We start from the raw sequence: 24,603 nt of genomic DNA, 5'->3' as shown, positions 1-24,603 counted from the left end.
AATGCCTATCGGGGGAATATATGTCAACCTCCCCTTGCTACATGTAATGAGGATCCTCCTTCGCCCTACACTTTCCAGGCTTTATTCTGTAATGATTGCTATTGCCTATTGTAGTCATGACGTCAGATTCATCCCTCATCTGTAATGTGATTGTTATGCTGATGTTTGTTAATAAAAACTATTTTTTTTAAAGTTTCCTACAGAGGAAGAAGGGCAAGCCACTATTTCAGAAGATCCATTTCCTGATCCCCAGCAAGATAAAGGAGGGTTAGTCCATCAACTTCTTCTCCAAGTCCTCCTTCTGATTATCTAGACACCACTTTGATCCCGCCGCAGTATGAGAGTGAGACAGGCCACGACACAAGTCGAGGAAAAAGGAAGGTTCCTGAAAGCCTTTGAGTTATGGAGGTAGATGTAGAAGAGCAGGATGATGATGAGCCAGTCTTCATGGATGTTAGCCCCGCTCCAGTGGAGACCAACATTACCCCATCCCAATTTCTGTGAGGGATGTGGAACGGATACCACCAACACAGATGATACCACCAAAACCACTTACAGCTTCCATATTTCGCCATCAGCGACCTACATCCACCTCAACTACCTCAGTAGAAGTAGGTCCTGCAGGGAGTAAAATGTTACACCCACCTACTACCAGTTTATCTGACATTGCAACTGGCATCAGCAGCTGCAGAAAATTGACCTCCCCAGTTTGGTACTTTTTTTCGGTTAGCAAGAAGGAGGTGAACATTGCTATATGCTCCATTTGTGGACCAGTTGTTAGTTGGGGTAAGCTTGGTACAAACAATGTTACTGGAGGCCAAACAACCCATCTGAAAAAACACCACTTGATTAGGGAGACGCACCTTAGCGGCCCAAAAACGACACCCATCGTTGTTGGAGGGGATGAAGAAGTAGAAGATCCAATCACGGTGGAAGGTGAACTAGAGGGAAATGTTTTCTCTTGTACACAAAGCAGCCCTGTCCCCAGCAGTGCAAGTGGTACCGCCCACATCCTCATCAGAAACATCGCATTGGCACAAGAGTCAGGCTGAGACACCAAGGGTTCTAAGGCAAGAGAGTACCGCACCGAAAAAACGTGCATTGAACCTAACATCTGGCGTCAAAAGTCAGCTGCATTAGTGACACCAGAAAAGAAAAAAATCCAGGCTACCATTATCAGCATGTTTAGGTCAGAGGGGCAGTAGGAACTCACCCACCCAATGGCATGTTTAAACAACGCAAAGCTGACTAAAATGTTATTGCTGGACCTCCACCCTTTTTCTTTTGTGGAAGGGGTGGGTTTTCTTGAATTTGTGGCAGCCATCTGCCCAAAATGGAATGTTCCCAGCCAGAGTTGCTGACTGTTCCAGCACTACATCACAATGTGCTGGAATTACTTGGACAAACTTTGCAGCAGAGTGCTGTTCGCACTATCCACCTGGCAACTGATATATGGACCAGTTTCCAAGCCACTGACTAGATGTGCATCACTGCACAATGGATGTCTTTTGTGGGGTTAGAGAAAATATGTCTGCAGCAGGTATTGTTGACACTGCTGAGATTTTTATTGCCGCTCAGAAACATGCAACTGTAGCCATGTTCACCATGGAGAAATCTCATACTGCTGCAAACATTTTGGAAGACTTTGACAGCAAGGTCTTTGAATGGCTGCATCCAAGAGGGCTTAACCTTGGTTTTGTTGCTACGGACAATGGCAGTGATATAGTTAAGCATCATATTTGTACTGGTTGCACACCTTATTTTTTTTACCTACAACGAGTTTGTCCCCCAAATTTTTTAACTTCAAATATTCATGTTGCGTGCTAAATGGCGGTGTGCCCAGCTCAAAACAGCATGTGTAAAACTGAACAACAGCATATTGGGGCAACTTTCTGCCCCTAACCACTTGCACGGCCAATTGCATTTGCAAAGTTTTTACACCATTTTCTTATTTTCAAACTTTTCCATGTCATTTTTCACTCCATTAATGATCCACACTTTCGCTTGCAATAATTCACATCTGCATGCAAGGAAATGCCATTTCCCAAATTTCTAATGCTCTTGCTGGTCCATCTGAACCTCTCTTCAAAAACACGACTGAAGCCAAATTCATCAATAGCAGTTTATTGAAGTCCAATGCATTTCGGGCCTCTTGGGCCCTTCGTCAGGGAAAATTGTAAATCACAATAAAACATACTTTAGTGTTCCATCCACCAATATACACACTAAAATCACATGTGTAAACAAAGCTCATGTTTAAAAACACCCCTTCTTAATCTCACCAACTCATTACTTTTAAATACTTTGTTTGCATTACTAAACAGAATCACCCCCTAGTGTCTCTGCCAAACAGCTCGCTCACGTTAACACCTGAAACTTCTTTTCGTTCGGTGAAAAATTACTCTAACCCCGACTGCTTCAACTCTCTATATTCTCCTCTTTTCTTTCCCCCTCATTTAAACAAAAACCTTCCCTTCTCACCCATCCCTTTCCACATCTTGCTTCCCTTCCCTGCTATCCATCCACAAACCCCGACCGACATCCGTTCATTCCACCTTCTACATCAAAATTCCATTCCCTTTCCCCTTATCACAGCGTCTCCCATCATCTCCTCTGCCTTTCACAACCTCATCTCGTACCTGCTAACAGGCAAATGCCCTCCTTGCTCCATCCCAGGAAAAATCTTCCCTTTCCCTTTTCGACCTCATTGCTTTTAAATTCGACTTTTGCCCCTCCTCTCCAGCAGCCCACCCCCTAATCTCTGTGTAATGATCACCTGTGTTCCTTTCAAACTCCTGAATCTCCCCGAGACACTACCACACCCATAATGCTTTTCTTTAGTCACATTGCCTAATTCTAGATTATTAAACAAGTTAATGAAATTTCTCAATAAAGTAGTATTGTGCAGCTATAAACAGTTTACAACCGCTAACGATTTAAATTAAACATGCTCTGTCCAATGTTCATTACTACAATTTTCCACATTCTTCTGACACCGTAAAATAAACTTGCTTTGTGAACGTAGTTGTTCCGCCTTGCATGAGGATGACCACACAATTTCAAACAGTTCCTTTTGTTACTATGGTCTTCGCAGGAGCTAACCCAATTGGGCATATCTTTCATAAACATCATATTTGTACAGGTTGAACACCTTATTTATTTACCTACAACGAGTTTGTCCCCCAAATTATTTAACTTCAAATATTCACGTTGCATACTAAATGGTGTCGTGCCCAGCCCAAAACAGCGCATGTAAAACTGAACAACAACATATTGGGACAACTTTCTGCCCCTAACCACTTGCACAGCCAATTGCATTTGCAACGTTTTTACACCATTTTCTTATTTTCAAACTTTTTCATGTCATTTTTCACTCCATTAATGATCCACACTTTCGCTTGCAATAATTCACATCTGCATGCAAGGAAATGCCATTTTCCAAATTTCTAATGCTACTTAAAAGTAATGAGTTGGTGAGACTAAGAAGAGGTGTTTTATTAAAACATGAGTTTTTCAAACGTGAGCTTTGTTTACACGTGATTTAAGTGTGTATATTGGTGGATGGAACACTAAAGTATGTTTAATTGTGATTTTACAGTTTTCCCAGATGAAGGGCCCAAGAGGCCCGAAATGCATTTGACTGCAATAAACTGCTATTGATGAATTTGGCTTCAGTCGTATTTTTGAAGAAATGCTCGGATGGCCCAGCAAGAGCATTAGAAATTTGGGAAATGGCATTTCCTTGCATGCGGATGTGAAATATTCGCAAGCGAAAGTGTGGATCATTAATGGAGTGATAAATTAAATGAAAAAGTTTGGCAGAAAGTTGTCCCAATATGTTTTTGTTCAGTAATATAGTTAAGGCCATGACTGACGGTGGCTATTTCAGGGTCCTGTGTTTGGCGCACTGCATTAACATCATTGTTCACGATATCAGAGTGAGCAACTTACTGACCACCTGCAGAAGAGTCTGCACACATTACAGCCATTCTTTTAAAGCCCTCATCTAGGAGGTGCCAACACGTTGGAACTCAACTCATTACATGCTTGAACGTCTGCTCGAGCAGTACAGACCAATCAATCAATATATCATGCAAAGAGGGGACGATACTGTGAAAGGCATGATCATTGAGCTGAACCAATGGGGCCTAGTTAAATGCCTGACTGAGATGCTACTTCCTTTCAAGATCTTCAAACGTGAAGTCAGCAAGGAGGACTGTACTATGGGCCAAGCTATCCCAGTGTTGCACATGCTACAGGAACAGCTGAAGAGAGTGTCTGCAATTTACCCAGTTGTGGAGGAAAAAAAGAAGCATAAGAGTTGGTGGAGAGCTTAACCCTTCGCTTATCTGAAAATACAAGGATGCAAAGAGGCATTGTGTCATCCAACCATTACATTTGTGCCACAATTCTGGATCCACGGTACAAACCATTACTGCACACTTTCATTCTTTTTTCAGACTCGGATGTTGCCAACTACAAAACTTTGATAGCTGTGGAAGCCAGTTATCTAGAAAAAGAACAGGCAGAAATTAAAGGCCCGCTACTCCATGGCACAATAAGTACTACAGGGCAGCAGGCTTCAAGTTCAACTTCAGAGCCTGAAGGCAGTGCGATTGGCTCACAGCAGCCAAAACCACCAACAACACCAAGAACAACATCAACAACAGGAGCATATGTCCTATAATTGGCACACAAATGGTTTCTACAGCAAAGGCTTAAGTCCAGTGCTGAGGCAAAGGCAAGAGAGGCCGAGCAAAGCGGAGCACCCATGAGCATTGAGCGGATAGTTCAGGCCTATCTGGATGACCCAACAGAGGTCTACTTTGATCAAAACCCATTGCTGTATTGGTACTGGAAAAGGTGCCAGTGACCAGTGCTCAGCAGGCTGACAGTAAACTATCTGCCTTGTGCTGTTGCAAGTGTCTCTTCCAAGCGTTTTTTCAGTTCTGCTGGTGCCGTTCTGACAGTGAGAAGGACCAGTCTCTCGCCCCAAAATAAATCAGCACTTTATACCACCGGATTACATCATACCTGAAGTAGCACAGCAGGAAGATGTTGATGGCGACTCAGGTCATGGAAATAGTGTGTTATATTACCTACTTCTGGGTGAACCTCCAGAGTTGAGGACGAGCTCTACTTCCCTGACAACTAGGCTTTTGAGTTACTTTTTTCTTCTTACCCTAAAAAAATCCCCCCAAAAAGATTTAGCTAAGGAATATTATTTACTTTCATTATTTGTGTGTCTCACTGTCTTTCTGGTTCAAATCACAACAATCCATCACCACTTTACTCTTTTATTGCTGGATTGGCATTGCAACTGTGTGCAGTCAGTAAAGAAGTAAGTCCACTCTTCTGAGTCCTGTCTCCAGTCCTCCTGACTCGCCCTAAATCAATTCCCTTCAACCCAGACATTGAAAGGAGAATAGTACAACAAATGTGGGATATGTGTCTGCTTCTTTGAGTCCCTCCAAAGAACCTGACAATATATCTATCCTCCTTTCCGGGCCTAGATGGACTGCCCCGAAAGAACAGGTAAATGATGATGGCATGGATTGCATGCTGACTCTGAGTGTTTAGTGGTTGTGTTATTGTGCATGATGTCTACTAGTATTTAACCCATTGTGTGCGTCGGACAGCCCCCGGCCGTCCAACGTCACAGCGAGCATGTACGGAGGACGGCGGGGGGCCGTCAGAAACATGCCAACTCATTAATTCCCTAGCACTGCAGTGGAATTTGGGCTGCGGTCAAGGGGTTAATCTACACACACAAAAAAGTGGCTCAAGTCAATGTTTCCCTTCTTGTTGTTCAATAACAAAATTGTATTACTGCAGGCCGATCCATTGCATTTTTGATTCTGGACTCACTCGAGGCACCACAGAGTTGGACAACATGATGATCTTATGTAGCGGGATGAAGGAAGCACTAGACAGTTTAGACACCTTTATTACTTCTTTCAGCAATTATGCAAAGTAAATATATGCAGTCCGTTCCACCTAAGGGAATACTTATCTTCTTTGCTCCTGTATTTCTCCACCAAGGCATTCGGTATAGGGGTTCCAGTTGTATCACAAAAATAAAAGAAAATAGGTGTCAGCTATCCGGTCTAAATTTTAGGCATAAAATAGGGAAAGGAGTGGGGAAATGTATGCACCCGTCATGCAGTCTTGAGTTGTGAAAGAAGGAACCATCACCGAGTAGGCAGGCAAGTCGAGGGAACCTTTACAAGACTCTCAGATGCACACTTTACTGGCTCCCCCCTAGAAAAGACCAGGTCCTCTCTTCTACCCACCGATCACTTCCTAGGAACCGAGATTGCACCTGTGGGAGCCATGGTCCTCCGGGAACATGGCTTGGCAGCTCGTGTGTAGGCCTGGGCGGTCAACTTTGCTCTGTTTGCGGAGTTTGCAGAGCTTTCTGCTCTCTGCACTCTGCGTAGCTCGTGGAGTGTAGAAAACTCGGCTTTGTGATGAGCGGCAGAGTTTTTTCCCCGCTCGCGATCCCGAACTGTAAGTTTGCGACTGTTTACAAGCTCGAGCTGCCGCTAGGGTAGAATTTCTACCCAAGCTGCACTGCACTCCGCCACTCACGAAACTTGGAGTTTTTTGTAAACTTGGCGGAGGTCGGCGTAGCAAAACTCTTCGAACTACACCCAGGTCTACGTCGTGTGGTCATTGCCCTCCATGCACTTCTGTCGGGACTTCTAGGTTGGACCCCACCTTTGATGAAGCATCTCCGCCATCGTCTCCAACTCAGGGATACTCCTCGGCTTCTCGGTTTCTTCTTCTGCGTTCCACTGTTCTCTAACTCAACAAAATGCTGCACTCCAGCTCTTCCGGGGTTATTTCTCCTTCTGGCGATTCCTCCCATCAGGGGGTGGGACTTCCTCTCTCCGATTCCGTCGGCCTCCGGGTCTTAAAGGGCCCATAATGGTCCTCCTCCTGTTCGTCGGCCGAATACAGTACGTAACCAGTAGGAGCCGGGGGCTGTAAGGCAAGCAGAGGTATGGGCCAATAAGGCATCCAGCCTTCTTCCTCCATCTGGTCAGGGTCTGCGGGCCATGGAACCTGACACACCCCACCCCTAGAGTCTTCCCAATTGGGGAAGTAAGGGACACAGGACAGGAAGTCCGCATTCGCATTAAGGGCTCCCTTCCGGTCCATGACTTCGAAAGCAAACGGTTGGAGGGACACCCTGGGATTGTAACCCTTATTACGGCTCAAGCAAGTGAGTGGGGAATGATCTGTATACAGTATGAAGGGTTTACCCTCTAGGTAGTAACAAAGTTTCTCTACTGCCCACTTAATCGCCAAGCATTTTTTTTATCCCAGGGTACCTTGTTTCCCTTGGAAAGAGCTTTCAGCTAATAAACAGGATCAGGCGTTCCAGGCATTCTGAGGATTCTTGGGACAGTACTGCCCCTACGCTGATGTCTGACGCATCGGTCTGCAATATAAAGGGTTTATAGAAGTCAGGGGAGGTCAGGACCGGGTTGCTAGTGATGGCTTGTTTAAGGCATTGGAAAGCTTCCTTGACTTTGTCAGAAGGATGATGGAGATAGTTCTTTGGGACATCGTTTTTAGGAGGTCTGTAAGGGGAGCGGCTATCTCCTAATATCGGGAGATAAACCTCCTGTAATAGACTAAGAGGCCTAGGAAGGCTCTCAGCTCCCTCTTGGTATTTGGAAAAGGAGTATTTAAGATCGCTTTGATCTTCTCCTCCTGGGGTTCAATGACTCCATTGCCCAGGAGATACCCCAGTTAGCGAACTTTTCGGAACCCCATTCTGCATTTCTGGGCATTTACATGGAGACCCGCCTTTTGTAACTCAAGGAATATCTGGTGGCAATGTTCGAGATAAGATTCCCAAGATGGATTGAATATAACAATGTTGTCAAGATAAGCCGAGGAGTAGGCTTGATGGTTGCAGAGCACAGAATTAATTAGCCTTTGAAACAATACTGGTGCCCCGTGGAAGCCAAAGGGAAGAACGGTGAACTTGCAAAGTCCATCTGGGGTGGAAAAAGCTGTCTTTTCACAATCTCTTTTCCTTAAGGGGACCTGCCAATACCCCTTTGTTAAGTCAGGGGGGGATATATAGACAGTGTCCCCTAACCTTTCTATGAGTTCATCTATTCATGGTAAGGGGTATGCATCCAACTTTAAGATGGAGTTTACAGCCCTGAAGTCAATACAGAATCATACTGATCCATCTTGTTTTGGGACAAGGATGATGGGTAAGGACCAGTTACTTTCAGATGGTGTTACTACCCCCATTTGTAGTATCTTACTGATTTCTGAGGAAATTACCTCTCTCCGGGAGGCTGGTATCCGATATGGTTTCTGTTTTACTACCTGACCGGGAGAGGTCTCGATCGTATGTTCTACCAGGGAGGTCTTACCCGATAGGTCGGAAAACAGTTCAGAAAAAGGTTCAAGAGCATCCAACAAACCAGCACTCTGTTCAGGGGTCAGGTCCTCATTCGTTACCAGGTGTTCTAGGGTACAGGGGTCCACCAGAGTTGATAGGGTTAGGTGAGTTGCTCGGGTAAGCGGCTGTCTTGACAGGTTTTTTGGCTCTATTTCGGAGTGATGAAGACTTTAAACTTGCTCACACCTATAGACTGTATTCTTACCTTGTGTTGGCCCTTTTAAGCCCTTTTTTCCAGACCTAGAAGAGGATAGCTGCTTTATATGATGATAGATCCCTTATTCTTGACTCTAATTCATCTATTGCCTATTGGCTTTGACGTGGTTATGTGTTCTTTCATTATCCTGCCTATAGTAGAGGGTGGATCTTGTGGTCCTGACTTTATATTACATATTGGTATGGTTTGTGTAGGTCCTCTGACAGAGCTAAGGGTTATTTCATCCTTCTCAGGCCTACACGGCCCAGAACTAGAGAGACTCCAATTTGCTTTCTATCCCTGCAGAGCTGAGATGCTTGAAGGGGAAAGGTAATATTTTGGTTTTGAGCTGTTGTTCGCCCTAAGCGAACCGGAGAGAACCGGCCAGAGCTGAATCTAATCAAGAAGTGTCCCTGGGCTCAGGTCTCTAGACAAAACAAGCAGCTGATCACTGTGGGAGCGTCTAGAGCAAGGAGCCCGGTGCATGGACCTGGTGGGAGGAGGCTACTGGCTGGAGCTTTCCACTAGAGGAGAGGATTCCATATCAGCGAAGTGCAGAAGAGGAGGAGTGGTCAGTTTGGTTCTTGAAGAGTGGAGAGTAGGATGTTTGCTGGAGCTGCAGAATACAGTTCAGTTCTGGAATGGAGAAAGAAGGCAGATGATTGCTGAAGCTGGAGAGAGCAGTCATATGAACAACTATCAGCTGGGACTGCCATTTTATCAGAATGCATTTAAGCAGATGGAGGAGTTGAGGCTGTCAGCTGAAGCAGTTGAGCCAGAGGCGTGAAGCTGTGGTGACGGAGGGAGAGACAGAGAGCCCTGATCCTACCAGAGAGATAAATCTTCCTTCTAATAGGTGAGGTAGTCTGAATCAGCTTACTTTACACTTACACCTTAATCTTGTCTTTATTCCCTAGGCTATTGTATGTCTAATCCCTTTTCTTTCAGCGGTGTGTTACAGTTACAGAGACCCCGCAGATAACCTTGTTCTTATACTGGATGTCTAATCCCTTTCCTTTCAGCTGTGTGTTACAGAGACTCCGCAGATTTGTGTATGTGTATTCTATTGTTATTGTAATAAAGATACCCCAGTTCTTAGTGAACTAGTGTGCATGTGTTGTTCTTATGATAGAGAGCGTTTAAATCAGGTAATAACTCTTGCATACAGTGTGTGTCTCTTGTTCCTAAAGCACAGGTAACCTTTCCTTCTTGTCAGGTGTTACAGCCAGAACAGATGCTGCCCCTGATCCGGTAAGTAGCCACTGAATCATTAGAGAGAGAGAGGAGCCCTTGAGCTAGGGAAATATTCAGACACTAAGTAATTCGGCCATCCCATAATATTATTGTAGTAGCGAACCTTTAGTGAATAGTGAGAGAGACTTCCCAACATAGAGAGAGAGATAGAGCTGAAGGTATTCATAGGACAGAGATTGCCACTAGAGAGAGAGTGGCATTAGTGAGAGCACTCAGTGTGTATACCCACAGGATTGTGGCTTGTGTAAAAGGAACAGTCTTACGGGACTCTAAAGATAGAGAACAGTCTTACGGGACTCTAAAGATAGAAAACAGTCTTACGGGACTCTAAAGATAGAGAACAGTCTTACGGGACTCTAAAGATAGATGGGCTTGAGTGAGCACTGAGGGTGATCAGTGTGTATGGCACGCCGGATTGCGTGTCGAGTGAGCACTGAGGGTGATCAGTGTGTATGGCACGCCGGATTGCGTGTCGAGTGAGCACTGAGGGTGATCAGTGTGTATGGCACGCCGGATTGCGTGTCGAGTGAGCACTGAGGGTGATCAGTTTTGTATGGCACGCTGGATTGCATGTCGAGTGAGCACTGAGGGTGATCAGTGTGTATGGCACGCCGGATTGCGTGTCGAGTGAGCACTGAGGGTGATCAGTGTGTAATGGTAAATAATCAGAACTGCCCCAGTGTAGATTAGTCTGGACCCATGTGGTCGCGAGACTATGAGGTATGAGTGTGGTGTAGGGCATGGATGTCCTTAGTAATCAGTGAGCATTCCTAGTAATCCCTATAAATTTAGTGGTGTTTCTGATGATATGAGCTTGTATATTGCGAGTTCCCCATCCTCAGGGAGGTACCCAGGTACCTGGATAGATGGGTCCTGAGGAGGGAGGTGGTTACGTTCCGGCTGGGTTGGAGGTGCTCCAAGGAGCTGATCCCATCTGGTTTGAGAACCCGGTCGTTACATCTGGCGTCAACGAACCGTTTACGAAGCCTGTGTGCGCTGTATTGGTTTTTATCTTGATGGTTTGCACTTGGCACGAAAATTGGCCTATGGGCTTGAACAGTTGCAGTGTAAGGAGATTGCAGTACATCATGGCATTTGACTTATGCAGGGTGGAAGAAATGCTTTTCATCTTGGTGTTTGAACTGTCAGGCTTGAAGGGTGACATTACATGAGGGAGCCAATTACATCTTTGTGATGATCCAATTGTACAAATGTGTGTGAAAAATGCTTTTAAATTGCCCATTAAATTGCTTGCTGCGTTTGCTTATGTTGTGCAATGTGAAATGTGTTCAGTGTAATATGACTTGTGGAGTTCCTTGTACATAGCGCCATGTAAATGTGGCTTGTGAGGTGCCTGTTCTCATTTTCACTTGCTGTGTTCCTTGTGAATTGCGCCTTGAATATATGCCTTGTGAAGAGCATGTCATTTTTTTGGACTTGTTGGCTTTCTTGTAAATATGGCTTGTGAATAGCGCCATTTGGATATGGCTTGTACAGAGCTTGCTATTGCTGCGTTAGGCAGGAGAGAACTGGATCTCTTTCAAATGCTTGGGGAAATTGTTTTGTAGATGTGCGCGCGTGTTTTTGAAAACGTGGAGTGATAAGTTCTTGAATTTCCCATGTACTGCGGACATTGGGGAATGATTGTGTTTGAGCTGCCAAAGGGTTAATATCTTGAATTGTGACGGCAGTATTTATTTTAACATGCTGTTTAACATGCATGGTTATGTGAGCTGACACTAAAAGTCAGTGAGTGATTAGATGAATGGTGGTTTGATTTGACTTTTATTGGTTTGCTTGGTTCTGCCTATGTGCTTTGTCAGCTTGCTGACAGAATGGTTACATCTTGCATAGAGACAAAAGCTGTGTTCATTTAACATTCTATTTGAAATGCGTCCACGAATTTGTGTGGGTTTGCCTTGGAACACATGATTTAATGTGTCTGACTCGGAGGTTGGTAAGTTATAAATCAACCAGTCGGATTGAGATAAGGGTTTGCACGGAGGGTGCTTTAATTGATGCTTTCGCGGTTGAGAAGAAAAATAAAATAGACCCATCATAGAATGCGCTTTTAATTAGTGAAATGCAACCGTGTGCTTTTAAAACAAATGTGTTCTAGAAAATATACATGAATATTTTTTCCAATGCAAGCTGCCCTTTAGAATAGCGTGTGAAAGTTAACCCACTCAGTTAGAAAAAATGGCTGTTTTAAAAAAAAATGATAATGAATCTGGCCCTTTTTAATAGGTAGAATAGGAAAGCTTGCACACTAAATTGTGAATTCTTGGTTATGCAATGCAAAATTACATGTTGCCCCTTGTTTAATTTGACTTGTTATTTAAAAAAAAAAAAATGAAATGTATTTGCATGCAATGTTCTTCTAATATTTTTCCCTTTCAGCCAGTAGCTGTTTTTATGATAGATTTAATTTAAATTGCTAGCATGTGACTTAGTTGCAAAAAATATGTCTTTATTAATTTGCTTTTTACCACGTTTAAATCTGCTTCGATTAGTTAGAAAATAATGTTCAGTGCTTCTGCCCTGGGAAAGGCTGTAATGTTTTCAGTTTCAAGGCATCTGCTTTGGCCTTGGCTGATATGAGCCCTGCATCTGTTCGAGCTCTGACTTTTGAAAGGGTGGAAGCCGAGTAACTTCTGAGAGCAGAAAGAGTAAGCTTGTTATTGTTGGCTATGTTCCAATTTCTTTCCGTGGAGAAATGTTTATGTAAGGGGGGGGTCAAGTCGCTCTTCCTTGCTGTCGGCGCAGACAGCTTCATTGACTTCAGATAAGGGTTCCTTGCACATGCAGAATAATTGGCAGACACTTGGCCCTTGGAGTTAGATAAATACAGTAGGCCTAAGTGAGCTTCCCTGACTAGAGATTAGAGATGCTTGGACAGAATGGTTGGCAGTAGCCTTGCTCCTGCGATGAGATCAGCATTTGGCAGTGATTCAAAATTGCATCGCACTGTAGCCCGGCTTCTGCTTATTTTGATTGGAGCGGATTCAAAACTCTGAGCGCGAACATCTTTCTGAAGGGAGGGGGCTGTTTCTCAGATGAGTTAGGAGTAGCTAGGCCCCAGCCCTTCTGGCTGGGTATGACAAAATTGGATTTTGCTCAAACAAATTTAAAAGAATATGATTTAAATTATTCCTTGAATTTAGAAGAATTACTTTTATAAATTAGGAGGTTTCTTTCGACAATAAAAAGCACTTGGGGTGCTTTTTAAATGGAAAATGTATTTTTGCTAGATTAATGATACTTGTTTTTTCGTTTCAGGTTGTTGGGTTGTGGTGTTTGGTGTGTGCGTCGGCCCACCCCCCTCCCACTCCCTTTGTTATTTTACTTTAGTGTTTTCATTTTTTATGTTAGTTTGTTGTTTTTGGAAGATGGAACCAGACCAGACCGGATTGGTGGCGGATGAACGGCGGAAGCTGGTGACTAATGACCAGATTGGAGGAAGTGCTTCCTTGGCACTGGATACAGATGAAGATGAAAGGTGGTGACCTACACTGATGAATCTACAGACTGTCTTTCCACAGTTGACTGCCTTGACAGAATTTCGAATTCACTTTTTGAAAAAAAATATATATATTTTTGAACCCTAAATTACAGTATTGCACGAGTCATGTGCTATGATCACTAATGATGGTATGCTGAAGAACCCATCTTTATTTGGTTATAATTATGTTTCCAACAGAAGGAGTCTGAAAAGTAATTTTTTTTTTTTGGCCTGCGTTTTTTGAGCCTTGCATTTTTCCCATGTTTCTATTCCAGATGGACATTATGCCACTTTTGCAGTTACCATATACAGGCCCCACTTAAAAAGTCTCACAGTCCTGTTCATGGTTTTGATGTTTATGCAGTGCCACATGAATGAAATAGTTCATATATATTTTGCCTTTAGTATGCTATGCTATTCTATCATTGATACAAAATGACTTTACACTTGTTTATCTTTCACCTATTTCATAGTTGTAGGAAGGTGGATATCTGACTATGGTTACCCCCAAACTTTTTGCCTGGTGTTTAGCTGGTTTTTGACTTAGTTGGCCTGGGATCCTGCTAATCAGGGCCCCAGGCTGATTGCTCTCTCCTTAAAATGGACTCCATGTACCTTAGGTGCATTACGAATTGGAACTGGTTCACCTTATGAGCCCCTGTAATAGTGCACCCTAGGTGCCCAGGGCATAGGTGTATCCAAGGCCTACCAGGGGCTGCAGCACGTATTGTGCCACCCCTGGCCTGGCCTCCATCTTTGACACAACTGGCTGAACACTCAGCTGGGGTAAGTCGGTGTAACCACCTCTTACTTAGGTACAGTATGCCTGTGCCTAACCCTAAACTGGACACATATGTTCCTATCAGCCACTCCTATGGAAGGCCTCATCAATCCTGGAGGCAGAGTGCTTGGAAATATGTGAGATGGTGCTCTAGCATGAGCTGAGCCTGTCTGCAGCTGTCGGGAACCACTCCCTAAGCTGTTCCGGGATATTGCCATACCATATACTCTTAAGTGCATTATAATCCTCGCGGTTAAATGCTATCTTTGGTTTGGCTTTATCAAAACATGTCGAGTAAGGTGTCATACGAATTGGAATACTATCCCCTCGCCAGTTCTGGCGACGGGGATAGCATTCCACCCTTCTAGAGGGACACGACATGTGTGTAGCCTTAACCCCGGTTAAAGTTAAACAGAGCCTCAGCTTCACAAAATGGACGCTGCCACCACAGACACAAGTCTGGCCTCCTGCTGCTGACCGAAACTCGGCAGATGGTGGCCTGGACAAAGGGTTTCCTGCCTTGGGAGGTGCGAGCACCACCCCAGACAGGATTTTGTGTATTAGGTAGGACAGGGCTGAAAAGAATCAGACATGCCCGGGGCACACAAGGTGTCCCCGTGCATAGGCCAGCCCAAACCGGTTCTGGGGCCTTCCAGCCCCAGTCCTGGCGCGGAGCTGGACAAAGGAAAGGGGGTGTAACCGCCCCCCTTCCTGGTTCCTCCCAGAGGAGGGACCTAGTAGGTGATCCACCCCCTAGATTGGAATAAGAGGGGGAGCAGTGCCATTGCACAGGAGATCATCCCGAAATCAACTTAAACTAAGAAGAAGACTGGACTTCGACATTCTGCTGCACAGAAGACTGAAGAAGAATCTCCCTTGTGGCCAAGGAGTGACCACCCTGTGAACACAGGTACCAACCAGCAACTCGACGTCTGCTTTGCCGCCGCCTCCCGCCGGAGCCCGAGCCCAGAGCCCGACAAGAACCAGATTCCCAGACCTCTCAGAGCCCGATCCACAGTCCCTGCAAAGAAGGGACCCGTGGAGGCACCGAGTGACGTGGGACCGGACCTCTTGGAAGACACTCGTAAAGCTGACTGCGCAGCTTCTGAGGCATCCTCGACGTTGTGCTTTGGGGACTGAGAACCCCCACCACCGAGCAGCCCTTGCACCGAAGATCAGCCCCCCAGCATCTCCACGATCTGCGTGGGGCCCTTTTGCACTGTGCCACTCGACGCGCCATCCCGGCCACTAGCCACGCGGCCAGCGGCCATCTTGGCGACGAACCCGAAGATTTAAACAGCAGGTCTGGTTGCTCCAGACCTACCCAAGCTCCTGTGAAAAGGAGCACCCGCTCTGACCTTGCTGGTCCGAGTGAACAGCATCTTTCGACTTCTGCGTGGCTTGCATTTGCCAAGGCCTGTTTGCTCCGATCAGGTCGCCGACACCGCCAACAGCGAGAAGCCTACGTGGGACAGCTCGTGACCGACTCCTGGACGTCCTCGACCCCGGGTATCCACGTGGCTGCAGAAAGAAGCTACCCGACAACGCCTGTTTGCACCCGACATCACCTGGTTCCACTCTGGTTCCACGGCAGTCACTGGCTAGTGACTTTGAACACTGTCCCCTCTGCTTTCAGGTCTTCACATCTACAGATCCACCCTTGGATCCACCGGAACTCTTCTCATCGAGCCGCCTGCAGCATCTCCTGCTCCAAGCACCATCGACCAGCGTGACGAAACCCGACACATCTTCGACCCTGTGCACCCGCTTCCTGTGGGTGAGGTAACTCAGCTCCGCCGGTGCTCCTGCACTGGTACACATCCCAAGGGCCTGTGTTTTAAGTTTCAGCTCCGTAGGTCACTCGGAAGGTTCCTAACTTTCTAACTTTGTGCTTTTTACGCACCATAGACTTTGTATTGAGAAGTGCGTGCACTTTGAACACTGCACCCGAGTCCCGTGGGCCTTTCCCGACTTAGTTATTTCCAGTCTCGAATAGCTCCAGCGATTCCCAAGGCCCTAGGCCTCTTCACTTTCCTCCTGGTATCTCTTATACCACTTATTTAGTATATGGTTTAGGTGGCCCCTAGGGCTCATCCATATTGTGCAACTTTTGTGTATTTTAAACTGTCTTGTGATTTTACGCTTGTGCTTCTGTGCTCATAAAGAGTCCAGGGGATTTTATAGTTAATAAATCAATATATATTTTCAATATATATCTGTGTGGTGTCCCTTTCATTTGGTATTCAAGGGGGTTGTGTATGGTATAACAGCTGGCTTCACATGCCTTTCAGAGTTTAGCCTAAGACTGCTTTGTCCACGTTACCACTAGGATAACTGGTCTACAAGGTTGAATTACAACCATCATCATAAGGGTTGCTTGGCATGGTACAAAGTGATCACTAGAATTAGTGAGCATTATATACCAGGCCAACTTCTCACATTGGTGAGCAGCGGATTGGGATCTGAGCTTGCTGTTGTTTTACCATTACAATCTTTGAGATTATCATTTGAAAGATCATACAGGTACCTGCTAGGTACATATAAAACAAGACTAGTATACTTAAGTTCTACTGAACTTAGTTGTTGTAGAGCAAAGGGAGTAGCACACCCTAGCTACAACTACTAGATAGGTTTAGTAGGTAAACACCAGTGTAGGTAGATTGCAACACATCCACCCACACTAGAGCAATGTCTGGAACAGAGGGGTCCAGTGGACTTACTCCTGTTGAGAGTGACCCTCCAAGGGCACCATCCCAGTTTGCTATTTTTCCCTTTAAGGAATTAAGACAGCTTTGTGTCTTAAGGGGTCTGAAGACAGGGCCTACCCCTACTACAGACCACCTAAGAGAGCTCTTGGATCAGTCTGAGGCTCTAAAGACCTCTAAAGCAAACCCCACAGGGAATGCTGAAGGAGGCCATCCTTCAGAGGATGACACTGTAGACACCCCTACCCCTATCATCCTAGTAGATGAGGAAGCCTCCACCACTGGAGCTCCTCAGGTAGATGAAGAGGAAGAAGAAGAAGAGGAGGAGGTGGAAAGCAGTGAGTCAGATGATGACAGAGATAGTCAGGTGCTGGTCAGTAGACTGAACCAGGCTAACTTAAGTCAACTTGGGAATGAATCAGGTAACAACCCATTCAGACCCTCAGGTGGACTTAACCAGGGCCATAGGAGGAGAAGGCATCACTCAGGTGAATCCAACACCTCCCATGTCTCTAGAGGCTCTCATGGTCACTCCAGAAAGGAGATGACTAGCCCTCAGAGAAGGGAACATGAGGCCAAGATGAGAGAGGCTGAGCTTAGGATCCAGAGGCAAGAGTTAGAGGTTGCCCTGGCTAAGGAGAAACTTGCTAGAGCAAGACAGCCTAGAGAGAGTGGATTAGGATCCACTGGTGGCAGCAATATCCAGAAGGATAAAGACAGGTCCTTTGATACAAGAAACCTGAGTAAGATTGTGCCCCCCTACAAAGCTGGGGATGATATCCACAAATGGATGACTGCACTTGAGAGAGCCTGCATGGTACAGCAGATCCCTCAGGAGCAGTGGGCAGCAATCTTGTGGCTCTCCTTTGAAGGTAGAGGCAGAGACAGACTCCTCACAGTTAGTGATGAGGATTCTAGAAACTACATGGTCCTGAAGAGTGCTCTGATTGATGGGTTAGGCTTAACCACTGAACAGTACAGGTTAATGTTCAGAGATACCCAGAAGACACAGACTCAGGACTGGTCTGAATTTGTTGAGTGTGCCACTAAGGCTCTGGAGGGCTGGTTGCTGGGAAGTAAGGTTACTGACTATACAGGATTGTATAATTTAATTATGAGAGAGCAAATCTTAAGTAATTGTCAAAATCAGCTTCTACATCAGCACCTGGTTGACTCTGATCTGACCTCCCCACAAGAATTGGGTAGGAGGGCAGACAAATGGGTCAGAACCAGGATCAGGCCTAAGAACCAGGGTGGTGACCAAAAGAAAGAGACTACCAAGCCTCAAGAGAAGGGTGGGGATAAAAGTAAGGAAAAGACTTCCCCAGGGCCCCAAAACTCCAAGAATGGGGGTGGGTCCCAAGACACTTCTACCTCCCAGAAAAAGCCTTATTGTCATACCTGTAAACAGGTGGGGCATTACAAAACAGATAGCTGTTGTCCCAAGAATGGCAATAAGGAGAATATACCTCCAGGTAAGGCTCCAACACCTCCTGTCACTGTTAGCAGTGGTCCCCCAGGTGGTGGGAGCACCCCCAAGAATTTGGGTGGGTTTACTTTTGGAGGACAGGTGGACTCTGGCCTATCCAGGTCCCCTAACTCAGATACTCTTGTCTATGAGACTGGCATGGGGTTTGCCAATTTCACTGCTTGCCCAAACACTTTGAGCAAGTATAGACAGGAGCCCCTCATCAATGGCTTGAAAGTTGAGGCCTTCAGAGACACAGGGGCTAGCATCACCATGGTGGCTGAATGTCTAGTCCCCTCAAGGCAACTTTTACCTGATGCCAAATATCAGGTGACAAACATTGATGGCATAGAATCCAATCATCCCATGGCAGTAGTCAATCTTAGCTGGGGAGGTGTCACTGGCCCAAAGAGAGTGGCAGTGTCAGCAAACTTGCCTGTAGATTGCCTACTGGGTAATGATTTGGAAATCTCAGCCTGGGCTGAGGTTGAACAGCAAACCCATTCTAGAATGGTAAATCTCCATGGAAAGGTTAGTGGGGCTGTAATAGCTACAGCCCCAATTCAAGATGTCCTTCCTGAAAAGGTTGGGAGGGCTGAGCAAACCTCAGCCCCATCTTTAGATAACTTCCCTCCTGAAAAGAGTAGCAGGGCTGTACTAGTAACAGCCCATACCCAAACTGAGTCTCCTCCTGAAAAGGTTGGTGGGGCTGTGATGGCCACAGCCCAAACTCAAACTGATACATGGGTAGTGAAGCCTGAAATGATGGATCACTCCACCCAAACAGAGAGCATTGAGGAGGAAGAGAAATCTCCCTCCCACCAGACTTTAGGAAAGGATCAGCCTCCTCAGGGAACTGACCTTACCCCTGATGAAGGAACTGTCCCAGAGGCTGTTAGGCCTGGCCTAACAGAGCCTCTGATGGCAGTGGACCCTTCTCAGGTGGGACCCAGTCTGGAGCAGGTAACCTGCCCCTCTCTACCTTGCCTTACTCAGCCCAGGGCTGCAGAGGACAAGAAGGACAGTGAGACCCAAAGGCCCCCCTGTCAAATAAAGCACCCCCATCCACAGATTAGGGGCACCGAAACTAGTAGCCCTAGTGAGGTGCAAGCTTTAAAAACTCCTGAGGGATCCCCCTTAAAAGTAGTTAGGGACCTCCCCCAGATGGATATTGTTGGGCACAGCCAAACCTGGGACCAAAAGGCCCCAAACCTGACCTGTCCCTCCAGTAAGCCAAACAGAGGGACCCAACCTCCAGCTTTAGGTAGCCAGAGGTTGACCCTGAGAGCACAGTGCAACTCAGTCAGAGAAAGAAAGGCACACATGGTGGAGAGTGATTGGAGGAAGCTGAGCCCTACAGAGGAAACTCACTTCAGTACTCCATCCCAACACCAGCCTTTGACTTTGCAAAGACACACCACAGGTAGAGATTCCCTATGGTGGAGACCCTCAGATGCCCTTAGGGTGAGGGATTGCTTAGTGGACCATGAGACAGGGGGTTACCAAGCCAGAGCTGGTACTTCCTTATATGGCCACTTAGGCAATATAGGCTTACCTGGTCAAGGATAGCCTTATCTCCTTTCGTTTGGGGGGGGGTTATGTAGGAAGGTGGATATCTGACTATGGTTACCCCCAAACTTTTTGCCTGGTGTTTAGCTGGTTTTTGACTTAGTTGGCCTGGGATCCTGCTAATCAGGGCCCCAGGCTGATTGCTCTCTCCTTAAAATGGACTCCATGTACCTTAGGTGCATTACGAATTGGAACTGGTTCACCTTATGAGCCCCTGTAATAGTGCACCCTAGGTGCCCAGGGCATAGGTGTATCCAAGGCCTACCAGGGGCTGCAGCACGTATTGTGCCACCCCTGGCCTGGCCTCCATCTTTGACACAACTGGCTGAACACTCAGCTGGGGTAAGTCGGTGTAACCACCTCTTACTTAGGTACAGTATGCCTGTGCCTAACCCTAAACTGGACACATATGTTCCTATCAGCCACTCCTATGGAAGGCCTCATCAATCCTGGAGGCAGAGTGCTTGGAAATATGTGAGATGGTGCTCTAGCATGAGCTGAGCCTGTCTGCAGCTGTCGGGAACCACTCCCTAAGCTGTTCCGGGATATTGCCATACCATATACTCTTAAGTGCATTATAATCCTCGCGGTTAAATGCTATCTTTGGTTTGGCTTTATCAAAACATGTCGAGTAAGGTGTCATACGAATTGGAATACTATCCCCTCGCCAGTTCTGGCGACGGGGATAGCATTCCACCCTTCTAGAGGGACACGACATGTGTGTAGCCTTAACCCCGGTTAAAGTTAAACAGAGCCTCAGCTTCACAAAATGGACGCTGCCACCACAGACACAAGTCTGGCCTCCTGCTGCTGACCGAAACTCGGCAGATGGTGGCCTGGACAAAGGGTTTCCTGCCTTGGGAGGTGCGAGCACCACCCCAGACAGGATTTTGTGTATTAGGTAGGACAGGGCTGAAAAGAATCAGACATGCCCGGGGCACACAAGGTGTCCCCGTGCATAGGCCAGCCCAAACCGGTTCTGGGGCCTTCCAGCCCCAGTCCTGGCGCGGAGCTGGACAAAGGAAAGGGGGTGTAACCGCCCCCCTTCCTGGTTCCTCCCAGAGGAGGGACCTAGTAGGTGATCCACCCCCTAGATTGGAATAAGAGGGGGAGCAGTGCCATTGCACAGGAGATCATCCCGAAATCAACTTAAACTAAGAAGAAGACTGGACTTCGACATTCTGCTGCACAGAAGACTGAAGAAGAATCTCCCTTGTGGCCAAGGAGTGACCACCCTGTGAACACAGGTACCAACCAGCAACTCGACGTCTGCTTTGCCGCCGCCTCCCGCCGGAGCCCGAGCCCAGAGCCCGACAAGAACCAGATTCCCAGACCTCTCAGAGCCCGATCCACAGTCCCTGCAAAGAAGGGACCCGTGGAGGCACCGAGTGACGTGGGACCGGACCTCTTGGAAGACACTCGTAAAGCTGACTGCGCAGCTTCTGAGGCATCCTCGACGTTGTGCTTTGGGGACTGAGAACCCCCACCACCGAGCAGCCCTTGCACCGAAGATCAGCCCCCCAGCATCTCCACGATCTGCGTGGGGCCCTTTTGCACTGTGCCACTCGACGCGCCATCCCGGCCACTAGCCACGCGGCCAGCGGCCATCTTGGCGACGAACCCGAAGATTTAAACAGCAGGTCTGGTTGCTCCAGACCTACCCAAGCTCCTGTGAAAAGGAGCACCCGCTCTGACCTTGCTGGTCCGAGTGAACAGCATCTTTCGACTTCTGCGTGGCTTGCATTTGCCAAGGCCTGTTTGCTCCGATCAGGTCGCCGACACCGCCAACAGCGAGAAGCCTACGTGGGACAGCTCGTGACCGACTCCTGGACGTCCTCGACCCCGGGTATCCACGTGGCTGCAGAAAGAAGCTACCCGACAACGCCTGTTTGCACCCGACATCACCTGGTTCCACTCTGGTTCCACGGCAGTCACTGGCTAGTGACTTTGAACACTGTCCCCTCTGCTTTCAGGTCTTCACATCTACAGATCCACCCTTGGATCCACCGGAACTCTTCTCATCGAGCCGCCTGCAGCATCTCCTGCTCCAAGCACCATCGACCAGCGTGACGAAACCCGACACATCTTCGACCCTGTGCACCCGCTTCCTGTGGGTGAGGTAACTCAGCTCCGCCGGTGCTCCTGCACTGGTACACATCCCAAGGGCCTGTGTTTTAAGTTTCAGCTCCGTAGGTCACTCGGAAGGTTCCTAACTTTCTAACTTTGTGCTTTTTACGCACCATAGACTTTGTATTGAGAAGTGCGTGCACTTTGAACACTGCACCCGAGTCCCGTGGGCCTTTCCCGACTTAGTTATTTCCAGTCTCGAATAGCTCCAGCGATTCCCAAGGCCCTAGGCCTCTTCACTTTCCTCCTGGTATCTCTTATACCACTTATTTAGTATATGGTTTAGGTGGCCCCTAGGGCTCATCCATATTGTGCAACTTTTGTGTATTTTAAACTGTCTTGTGATTTTACGCTTGTGCTTCTGTGCTCATAAAGAGTCCAGGGGATTTTATAGTTAATAAATCAATATATATTTTCAATATATATCTGTGTGGTGTCCCTTTCATTTGGTATTCAAGGGGGTTGTGTATGGTATAACAGCTGGCTTCACATGCCTTTCAGAGTTTAGCCTAAGACTGCTTTGTCCACGTTACCACTAGGATAACTGGTCTACAAGGTTGAATTACAACCATCATCATAAGGGTTGCTTGGCATGGTACAAAGTGATCACTAGAATTAGTGAGCATTATATACCAGGCCAACTTCTCACAATAGTTTTCCTGTTTTCTGCAAAACAGTCTTGCCAATGGAAGTTAAAAAAAAAATGATGGTGCACACATGTGTTCCACAGTGTGATACAGTGAGGAACTAGGTGCTAACTGTTTTGTGATATTGTGTCCTTTACCTATTGCCTTTGGCATGGTTCAAATTTATCTTTTAGATATGCACCACACTTAGATAATTTTCTTTGACTTATTGCTTGATATGCATAGTGCTACACCAGCTATTTTGTAGGAATGGGGTTATCCTTATTTTCCTGTTATTACACTTTCACTTTGATTGATCAACTCTTAATTAGAACAGTGGGATTAGTTCCAAGGGTGGTCACCCTAAACTTTAAGTTGTCCTGGGAGGTGTGTCTTTTAGTTAGGTTATGTCCTACATCTATTAGTAATGTTTGCCCAGACCTTGAGGACCATTTGTCATGTTTATTTGTCAGATTTCACCAAATTCTTTCTTAAGTTGACCAAAGTAGGTAGGCCTCATTTAGGCCCCTTGTTATTTTTATTCCACACACATGGCCCTTCACCAATAGATTTCATGAGTTATCATTAGAAGTTGAAGCACATTTAGTTCTTAAGTTGACCAAAGTAGGTAGGCCTCATTTAGGCCCTTTGTTGTTTTATCATTAGAAGTTGAGGTACATTTAGTTCTTAAGTTGACCGAAGTAGGTAGGCCTCATTTAGGCCCCTTGTTGTTTTTATTCCACGAACATGGCCCTACACCAATAGATTTCATGAGTTATCATTAGAAGTTGAGGCAAATTTGTTCTTAAGTTGACCGAAGTAGGTAGGCCCCATTTAGGCCCTTTGCTGTTTTCATTCCACAAACATGTCCCTACATCAATAGATTTCATCAGTTATCACTAGAAGTTGAGGCACATTTAGTTCGAGGGTGCTTTGGTTGGTTTCTGTTGTTATCAGATCAATCTTAGATTCGTTTCAGCATTCAGGTCAAGGGTGCTTTGATTTGTTTTCAGTTGGTTGTTAGATTTGTATTCCCTACATCAAGTTTTAGGTGGAATTTCCTTAAGTTGTCATTTATTTTAGAGAGTTCTTTTGGCTTTTGGTTTTGTTGATAGATTATGTTGATGTTTGTTTATTAGTTTGTTGTTGTTTATAGATGTTCGCAAGATAAAGTCTAGGGTGGAATGTCTTGACAGGTTTTTTGGCTCTATTTCGGAGTGGTAAAGACTTTAAACTTGCTCACACCTATAGACTGTATTCTTACCTTGTGTTGGCCCTTTTAAGCCCTTTTTTCCAGACCTAGAAGAGGATAGCTGCTTTATATGATGATAGATCCCTTATTCTCGACTCTAATTCATCTATTGCCTATTGGCTTTGACGTGGTTATGTGTTCTTTCATTATCCTGCCTATAGTAGAGGGTGGATCCTGTGGTCCTGACTTTATATTACATATTGGTATGGTTTATGTAGGTCCTCTGACAGAGCTAAGGGTTATTTCATCCTTCTCAGGCCTACAAGGCCCAGAACTAGAGAGACTCCATTTTGCTTTCTATCCCTGCAGAGCTGAGATGCTTGAAGAGGAAAGGTAATATTTTGGTTTTGAGCTGTTGTTCGCCCTAAGCGAACCGGAGAGAACCGGCCAGAGCTGAATCTAATCAAGAAGTGTCCCTGGGCTCAGGTCTCTAGACGAAACAAGCAGCTGATCACTGTGGGAGCGTCTAGAGCAAGGAGCCCGGTGCATGGACCTGGTGGGAGGAGGCTACTGGCTGGAGCTTTCCACTAGAGGAGAGGATTCCATATCAGCGAAGCGCAGAAGAGGAGGAGTGGTCAGTTTGGTTCTTGAAGAGTGGAGAGTAGGATGTTTGCTTGAGCTGCAGAATACAGTTCTGTTCTGGAATGGAGAAAGAAGGCAGATGATTGCTGAAGCTGGAGAGAGCAGTCATA

Source organism: Lissotriton vulgaris, chromosome 9 (genome assembly GCF_964263255.1).
Source record: "Lissotriton vulgaris chromosome 9, aLisVul1.2, whole genome shotgun sequence".
NCBI lineage: Eukaryota > Metazoa > Chordata > Amphibia > Caudata > Salamandridae > Lissotriton > Lissotriton vulgaris.
This window is presented reverse-complemented; position numbering follows the sequence as displayed.